This window comes from Triticum aestivum, chromosome 3A, assembly GCF_018294505.1.
Source record: "Triticum aestivum cultivar Chinese Spring chromosome 3A, IWGSC CS RefSeq v2.1, whole genome shotgun sequence".
NCBI lineage: Eukaryota > Viridiplantae > Streptophyta > Magnoliopsida > Poales > Poaceae > Triticum > Triticum aestivum.
The window spans coordinates 739,831,420-739,839,719 of record NC_057800.1 but is presented as its reverse complement, the minus strand read 5'-3'; the positions used below and the strand labels follow the sequence as shown (position 1 = coordinate 739,839,719).

The 8,300-nt window shown below is 48.2% G+C and overlaps 2 long non-coding RNA genes across 2 annotated transcripts; one reads left to right on the top strand and one right to left on the bottom strand.

Moving 5' to 3' along the window:
• Positions 1–437: 437 nt before the first annotated feature.
• LOC123063639 (uncharacterized) lies at positions 438–1,252 on the top strand. The gene is made up of 2 exons (XR_006430444.1): positions 438–924; positions 1,134–1,252. It is a non-coding gene; the product is annotated as an uncharacterized lncRNA (long non-coding RNA).
• Positions 965–2,091, bottom strand: LOC123063638 (uncharacterized). Its single transcript, XR_006430443.1, has 2 exons — positions 1,964–2,091; positions 965–1,864 (listed from the first exon to the last, which is right to left on the bottom strand). It is a non-coding gene; the product is annotated as an uncharacterized lncRNA (long non-coding RNA).
• Positions 2,092–8,300: the final 6,209 nt, after the last annotated feature.

Here is an 8,300-nt window from a genome sequence, read left to right as displayed (position 1 = left end):
CAATACCTTGTGATTCACAAATAAAATATGATGTGGTCATCTTAAGTATGACACTTCAAAATCCTTATTTTGGATTTCGTCAAGATTTGCAAGAAAAATTAATTCCAATTGCAAAAGACAGAAAAATGTTGTTCTAAAACTAATATTTACAATGAATGCTGAGGCAAACATGTATAATATGGCACAATGTCGTCTCTAATATATAATGGAAATTCAAGGTATGAACACTTGAACAATACTACTATGCTCATAATACATGTAGAATTCATTTTTTAAAATATGATGCACAATATGAAGACCAGAGAGTCTGAGTGATACGATCACAATTAGCCTGAGGGCTTCTATGCAAGTAGTACTAAAGCTGATGTCCTTATTTGGCAATAAAAAATGCAAATTGTTAAATGGCCGAAGAGATAAGGTTCTCCGGTGATTCTCGCTACGGCCAAGAATCCATCGATTGAGTTAGCTTTGGCTGTACAGAGTCATAGCACATCTCCTCGTGAGGAATTAGGAGGGAAGATGGCGTCGCCAATCGAAGGTCGTCTGCGCCTGGGCAGCATCTCCACGCCGTGGGACGGATGTTGGCCGCCGCGCCATCGCGCCGCATCAGGAGAAGCGGCGTCGGAGCCGAAGGCCGCCGCCGTGCCAAGGTGTGGCGGAGAGAACTGCGCTCCGCATGCGCGTTGGCCGTCTCTGTTGCCGGGCTGCGTGGCGGGCCGTGGTGCTCCTCCGGAGGGAGGAGCGTTGCTGCCGGGATGTGGTTGTCGCCGCTGTAGACGGCTGTGCCGATGGAGGCCGCGGGTGCGGCCTCAACCATCGCATCCAGGGGGAAAAGGGAGGAGGAGAGTGGACGAGCGGCCGCCGCTTAGACCTTCCTCCGTCCGGAATCGAGTCCGCTGATCCGCGGCCGATCTCATTTAAGAGGTAAGAACATCACAAATTGAAGAAATCACATGGATGCTTACAGTTATTGGTATGGATTTTCGATCGAGTGATCCTGGATGCCAACGCCCATATCCTTTTCTGTGCGTCTTCCTTGTGTAATTGAAAATTGTGCCCAATTTCAAGTTCTGATGTTCCTGCTTGGAGTATGATAAATCCGCTCAATTGATTGATTTTCTGTCCTTTGGCAGAGTGTGTTCGAGGCTTCCAATTCTTGAATCGATGGAGGCTGGCGCTGCGTTCTTCCATCGGTTCTTCTTTCTTTGTAGTTCACGATTGATCAATTCTTCGTAAGATTCGTGTGAGCGCATATACATACAGGAGAAAAACAATTCATTGTTAGGCCCCGCTTGGAAGCCCCGAAAAAATCTTACAGTCGGAACAAGTTACAACCGCATAATACTGGTCTCCAGTAATTTACAGCCGGATACAATTTCCGCTTGTAAATTCTGTCCTTCCCCTTCACGGTTCCCACGTCCATAATCACGCGTCTTCTTCCTCATTGGCTGTCGTGGGGGATGAATGGATCAGGAAGCTGCCGCCGTCGCCGCCGCTCCCGTCCACCCCCTCCCCCCGCTAAAGAGGCTGCCCTTGCAGTTCCTGGTGCCCGACACCATCCCGATCTCCACCTCTCTGGTCAAGGCCGTCGGCCGTGCGCAGCCGGCGGAGAAGTCGCGCGGTGGCGGGCGAGCTGGACTAGGTCATCGGCATCAACAAGGAGATCTGACGCGTGGTGCGGATCCTATAGCGACGCGCATGAACAACCCCGTCATCACCAAGCCGCCGTCGCGGTCAACGTCGCCGGCGCCTCGCCGGCGCCAGAATCAATCATCGCCGCCGGCACTCCATCATTGACGCTGGCGCCAGAGCCTGCCGGTCCGTGGTGGTTGCGGCGGCGTCGCGGCGAAGCCGTCGACCTCGCCTAGGCTCAAAAGAGGAGAGGATTACGAAGATGCTGGGAGAAACGACGGGCCGAGGTCTGTACCAAATACCGGTTAATTACAGGTGTAATCGAACGAACCTGTGTAAATATTACGGACCAAAAACGATCAACCAAGCAGCCATGCGTAGCCGGTCTGAATTTTCCATACGGAGGTATATTTTACCGGTGTATTTGCCCTGAAAACGACAATCCAAGCGGGCCCTTAGATTATTAATTGATGATTGCAAGAAGACAAGATCAATCAATCAATCTCCCTGATTAGTTTCTTTCCTTTTTGTACGAGGAACATCTCGTCTTCGCCGTGAATCGCGTGGTGGCCGAAACTCTAGTAGCCAACTTCTCCAGACTTCTCCAGTCATCGTCTGCGGCAATTGCAGATCGCCGGAGTGGCCTCCTCTGGCCATAGAGAGGCCTTGCCGTTTGCCGCCGCTGTCGTCGGCAGTCATGTGGCGGATTGAAGCGCCGGAGGGCGCCGCTTCGACGCGCCTACAGAGGAGGGCGTCGTCAACCATGGGGTGCCTCAGCCGCCTGCATCGCGCGCTGGTGCTGCGCCGCTGGAGCGCTGTCGAGGCCGAGGGTCCTCGTGTCCTTGGGGCCGGAGGGAGGGTCAGGGACGGTGGAGCCGTCGAGTTCTTGGCCTAATTGCTCTCTGGAAGAGGCGTGCGTGATAACGTGTTGGAGAGAATCGAGAGAGAGGAGCGAATGGAAAACAGATATATGAATGAACAGTTATTCTATTGATTGAAGATTGGGGTATTTATACCCAGTTTACAAGGCGGTTACAAAAGGAGGAAGTTGCCAAAAGTGGCACCGACATAGCAGTGATTAATAGTTAATTAACCTAATTAATTAATTCCTAACACAAGGGACCACGGTCATGGTTGCGCAACACACGTGGGCCCTTTTCTTGGTTTTGGAGCTAGTTGATGCCGACACAAACAGAGTGATGCCACATCGATCATACAGATGGGAAGAGATGACAAGCCTGAGGGACCACGCATTGTTCTTGGGGCCAACGTGTGCCAAGGCGATGCACGTGCCGTTGGGTCAAAGGGGTGGCCCGTGTAGAAACCATGTCTACTACACCCACCATCGATGCTACGCACGAAAGGAACGTCTGCCCGATGACGCCAAGGAGTTCATGACAAGTTTGTTTTTAGTAAAAATCAATCCCGTGTAAAAATGTTGACAATAGCATGGAGGGAATAACATCGGTAGGGTACTACATGTTGAGTGGCGCTCAAATTCATCCTCCCGTGTGGCTTTTTTACCTCCATGTCTTTAGCTTATTAGTTTGTTTTTGTCTTGCTTTTCCTATGATTAGGTTCTCTTGGTTTCTCCTCAACACTCATGGTTTTTTTCAAGGTGCATTGTTCTCTTTACTTTGTATACAATTATTAAAAGAGGTAAATACACCCAAAGTCATAGAACTTGCACGCGATGGCCAGTTTGGTGCACAAACTTGTAAAATACGTGTTTCTGGTCATCAAACTTGCACGGGTGTTCGTATACGGTCACATTTCATGTACACGGACGTATCCATGGCCTATATGGCATTCCAGCGTGGCCAGGGCCCACTGTCAGCCGCTGTAGCATGTAGATCTGCAGAGAAGCCTTTGGCCTTTTTTATTTTTTTTATTAAGCCGCTAAAAATAAAATGAAAAAATAAGCGATATGGGGTTTTGAAGCTGCAACGTGCCCTAGTAGTCTCACGTGGACAACCATCAGACTACTGATTATTCGTGTCTATATAGCACGACTAATTTCTGTATCATATAAACATTGACTGAAAATAAATTTTACAAGAAATGTAACACAGAAAAAATTAGCACCGTGGCTCGACCATGTCACCTTGTGGTCAAGGTTAACTAAGACTACCACCGACAACCCAACACGTCCAGATGTAAGAAAACAATTTATATTCTTGTGTTTGTGACATTCAAAAAATATTTATCTGTTACAAAAAAAGGTACGTGACATTTTGAAAAGTTTCAAAAACTTGTATTCGAAAAAATGTTAATCAACACAACACGTCCAGATTAACGTTTTCTCAAATACAAGTTTTGAAACTTATGTGTGTTGAAACATATACTCCATATGATACACATATGTTTTGATGTTTGAAATACTCCAGTATACATCTATGTTTTGATACAAATATATTTAAATACTCCAGTATACATCTATGTTTGGAGTATTTTAAAAAAATGCTTAATACTTTTTAAACATATGATTAACATTTTTTCAAATACAAGTTTTGAAACTTTTTTTAAATATGTTTTTAACATTTTCTGATGTTACAAAACATTTTTAAGCTACACGAACAATTTTATACATTGTATAGGCATTTCAAAAATGTCATGACCTGTTTTTTTTAATGCATGAACATTTTTAAAATGCAACGTATCATTTTTAATTACATAAATGTGGTTTACAATGTTTAAACATTTTTTCAATGTCACACACCTCTTTTTTTGTAACACATAAACATTTATTAAATATCACAAACACAAGAATATAATTTTTTTTCTTACATAGAACAAGAAGGAATAACAACATGAAAAATATTTATCCCATTTGGACATGCTGGGTTGTCGAAGCCTGGTGGTAATCTTAGTTAACATTGACCACGAGGTCACATAGTCGAGCCACGGTGCTCCCTTTTTTGGGGTAAATTTTCTTGTAAAATTGATTTTTCGGCCGTGTTTATATGATATAGAAATTATTCATGCTACCTAGACATGAATGATCATCGGTTTGGTGGTTGTTAACCCGAGCCTAGTAGGGGCACGTCCCTAGTTCGTAAACGAACCATCCCTTGTTTTTCCATTTTATTTTAGGGGCTTTATAAATAAATAAAAAATCTTTTTATTTTAGGGGCTTAATAAGTTTTAAAAAAATAGGGGCACAATACGTAAATAAAGAAAAAGCCTGCATATCTACCGTGCGTCGCGGGCTTACAGCGGGGCCTGGCCACGCTGGCATTGCCACATAGGCCACGGATACATGTACGTACATGGAATGTGACCGTATATGAATGTCTATGCAAGTTTGATGACCAGAAATACGTATTTTACAAGTTTGTGCACCAAACTGACCGTTACGTGCAAGTTCTATGACTCTTGGTGTATTTACCTCTTATTAAAAAGATCATGCGGAAAACACTACTGAATCTGCTAGTATAGGCGATGTCAGAGCTCTGGTGTATGGAAGAACAAAAACCAAAATACACAAAGTATGAGCGGTTAGCTTTTGTGTCGGAGTAGAGTTATGTTCGAACCAAATATACAAAGAATACACTTTTAAGAATTGGCAGCCTGCGAAACTTTGGGCAGTATTAGGACTCCCCAATTATCGCGATAGTAGTTTCCTGTTCTTGGCGAAACTACTATCGACTGTTCTTGGCGACTTGGCCACGGCATGGCGGCGAAGCTTTGGGATTTTTAGGGCGACGGTGAGCGGAGTAGCAGGCGAGACTAGTAGCAGAAAACGTACGGGCGGAGTGGGCCGGGCCGGGCCAAGATGCACCCGAGGCCTAATCGTTTTGGTCCTTAGGAGTCATCGACCTCTTACAGTTTGTCTCATCGATCGATCTATAATTGCTATCGCGCCGGCGCACGCACAAGGCCACAATGGAGGAGGAGCCGACGCACAGGGCAGCGGCCAGCGACGACAGCATTAACATCGAGGCCGGGGCCTCGGCAGCGGCCGCTGAGGCGGAGAGGTGGTCCATGCTCCCCGACGATATCCTCACCCTTGTCTACTCCAGGGTCGCCTCGGCAGTCAACCGCATCAGCTTCGCCGCCGTGTGCACGTCCTGGCGCATCATTGCACAGATGCAGCCGAAGCGTCGTGTGTTCCCGTGGCTGATCCTCGATCCAGGAAGCAACGACAGGGCGAAGCATGCGTACTACCTCGAGGACGGCACCATCCTCCCGCGCTTCCGGTTTCCAAGCGAGGTTGTCGGCGGGTGCATCGTCGGCTGCTATGACGGCGGATGGGTCGCTGTCTCCGAAGCCCCGCTGAGGATCATCAACCTTTTCTCTGGTGCCGTGGTGGCCCTCTCAGCGAAGCAAAGGAGTATCACCCGGTTACGTCCACACGACGACGACTCGTTTGTTCCTCTCAAGATAATATTCTCCGGGCGGCCCACCTCAAGAGGTTGTATCCTCGCTGCCATCATCGCCAGTTCTGAAGTCGCGATCTGCGGACTTGGCCGCTCCGAGTCTGCATGGTTGCCAAGTATATTTCCTGGGCAGACAGTCACAGATATTGCCTTCTGCAACGGCTATCTTTATTGCCTCATGTCAAAAACAATGGCCATTGTTAGGTTGAAGATTCGCTTAACCAAACATGGTGTGTCCAGTGGAGCTCCCCAATGGTTGATTATACATGTCCCGGGGTACTTGCAGGCCAATGGCAATCCAGACGAGCATTGCGCGTACATTGTTGAGCTACGTGGCAAGATCATGATAGTGGTGAGGAAGACGACGGGGTCATGGTGGTGGTCACGCAACAATACAATGCCTATTTTCTTTTGTCTCGAGCTAGTTGATGTCGGAGATGGCAGGTACAAATGGGAACCTGTGAAAAGGCTAGTGGACCATGCCTTGTTCTTAGGGCCGTCATTCTCCAAGGCAATGGACGTGTCGATAGGGGAGCCTTGCAGTCCACGAAGAAACCACATCTATTACTCCCATCATCGATGCTATCCACGAAAAGAATGTTTGCCCAATGACGCCAAGGAATTCTTGACGAGCTCAAACAGTGATGGTTGCCATGCGTATTACAAGCAAGGTGAAAGTGATGACAACACCGACGCGGGGATCATGTCGGTGGGGTACTACGTGTTGGGTGGCAATCAATGTCCTCCTATGTGGCTTTTCCCTCCGGCTCTCTAGCCAAGTTTGGTTTGGTCATGTTTCTCCTATTTTCTCTTCTCAGGCTTTATGTTTCTTCTCAGAACAATTAACTAGTCAAGCATTCTATCCTGTGAGGAGTATGTTAAGGACATCCGAAGGTTTTAGATTATCACTTCTTGCAATTTTCACCCTCTTTCATGTTATCGAACTAGTATGGCTTTTGTCCATCTGATGTAAAAAACAATTATGAAGCGCATAAAGAAAAGTCGATCATGTTACTGGGAGGATCACGACGAAAAGTTTAGAGAAGTGTAATTTTACTTTTACTTTTGGTTGTGAGATTATGTTCTGCACCTTGGATCTTGGAGTGAGATTTTGTTCCATGGCCTAGCTTTGTAGTTCTGCAGTTTTTAACACACAGGTGTCTTCCTGGCTAAAACTCATACACCATGGAGTATGTATGGATCCTCTGCAAATCTAGGTAGTTGGTTTGTTCCCATCTACAACGGTTAACTCCATATGAATTTAATGCTATACTGACCGAAACGTTGACGGAACTAATGATATAGTTACACCATTTTTACTATCTTTCTTGCTGGTAGCATTCCTTTCATATTCAGCCTGCTGCTCAGTGGATCCCGGTATAGCGAGTGATTGACAAAAAACTACCACAATTGGGGGCGGCGTCCCACAGAACTACCACTTTGAAAATTTTGACTAAAAACTATGAAAATTTCTTAATCTGTCCCTAAAAACTACCACTTTCTGTTGATGACCGTTTTAGACGATTTAAACATGTTTATGACAACCGGGACCCAGCCGTCAGGGCTGATGTGGCTAAACCTTCTTCTTCCTCCTCTCTCTCTCTCTCCCTCGTCTCTCTCTCTCTCGCATTTTAACAAACACCTCATGTGCGCTGGCGTCGTCCATGTCGCGCGTCTAGAGGCTGCCGGAGTCGAGGAAGACGGAGGCAGCGCCGGAGCAGGCGCGAGACGGCGGCCACAAACTCCTCGGGCGCCTTCTTCCCGGGCACACGGGGTGCCTCCCGCGCGAACACGAGCCGGTGTGCAGGGCGTTCGGTCGTCCCCGTATGGCGGCGGCCGGTCAGCGGCCGCGTCCAGCTCCACGCTCACCGCCTTCGCCACCTCCACCATGGCCGGCAGCTCCTTGCTGCCCGGCGAGGCGTCCTCCGCGTCGTCGTCGTCCTGGTTGCTGCCGAAGGCCAACTCTCCCTCCCCCGGAATTAGGACCACCCTCGCGGCGTGCCCTGCTGCCGGACGAGACTAGGGCCAGCCCTAGGCTATCTGTACGGGGCAATACTGAGCTTGCGCTTGTCCGGAAGCTAGTCGGTCGTGAGCCGGAGGCCGAGGACGACCTGGACGGCGGCGAGACGGGGGGACGGGTCCGGCGGCGAGATGGGGGGACGGGTCCGGTGCCGTCGATCTGCTGGCGTCGATCTGCAGTGCGGGTGGGGGTGGGAGGTGGGAGGCAACGGCTGCGGCGGCGACCTGTACGTGGCCTCTACTGTTGCTCATCGCCATGTGTGGCCGCGG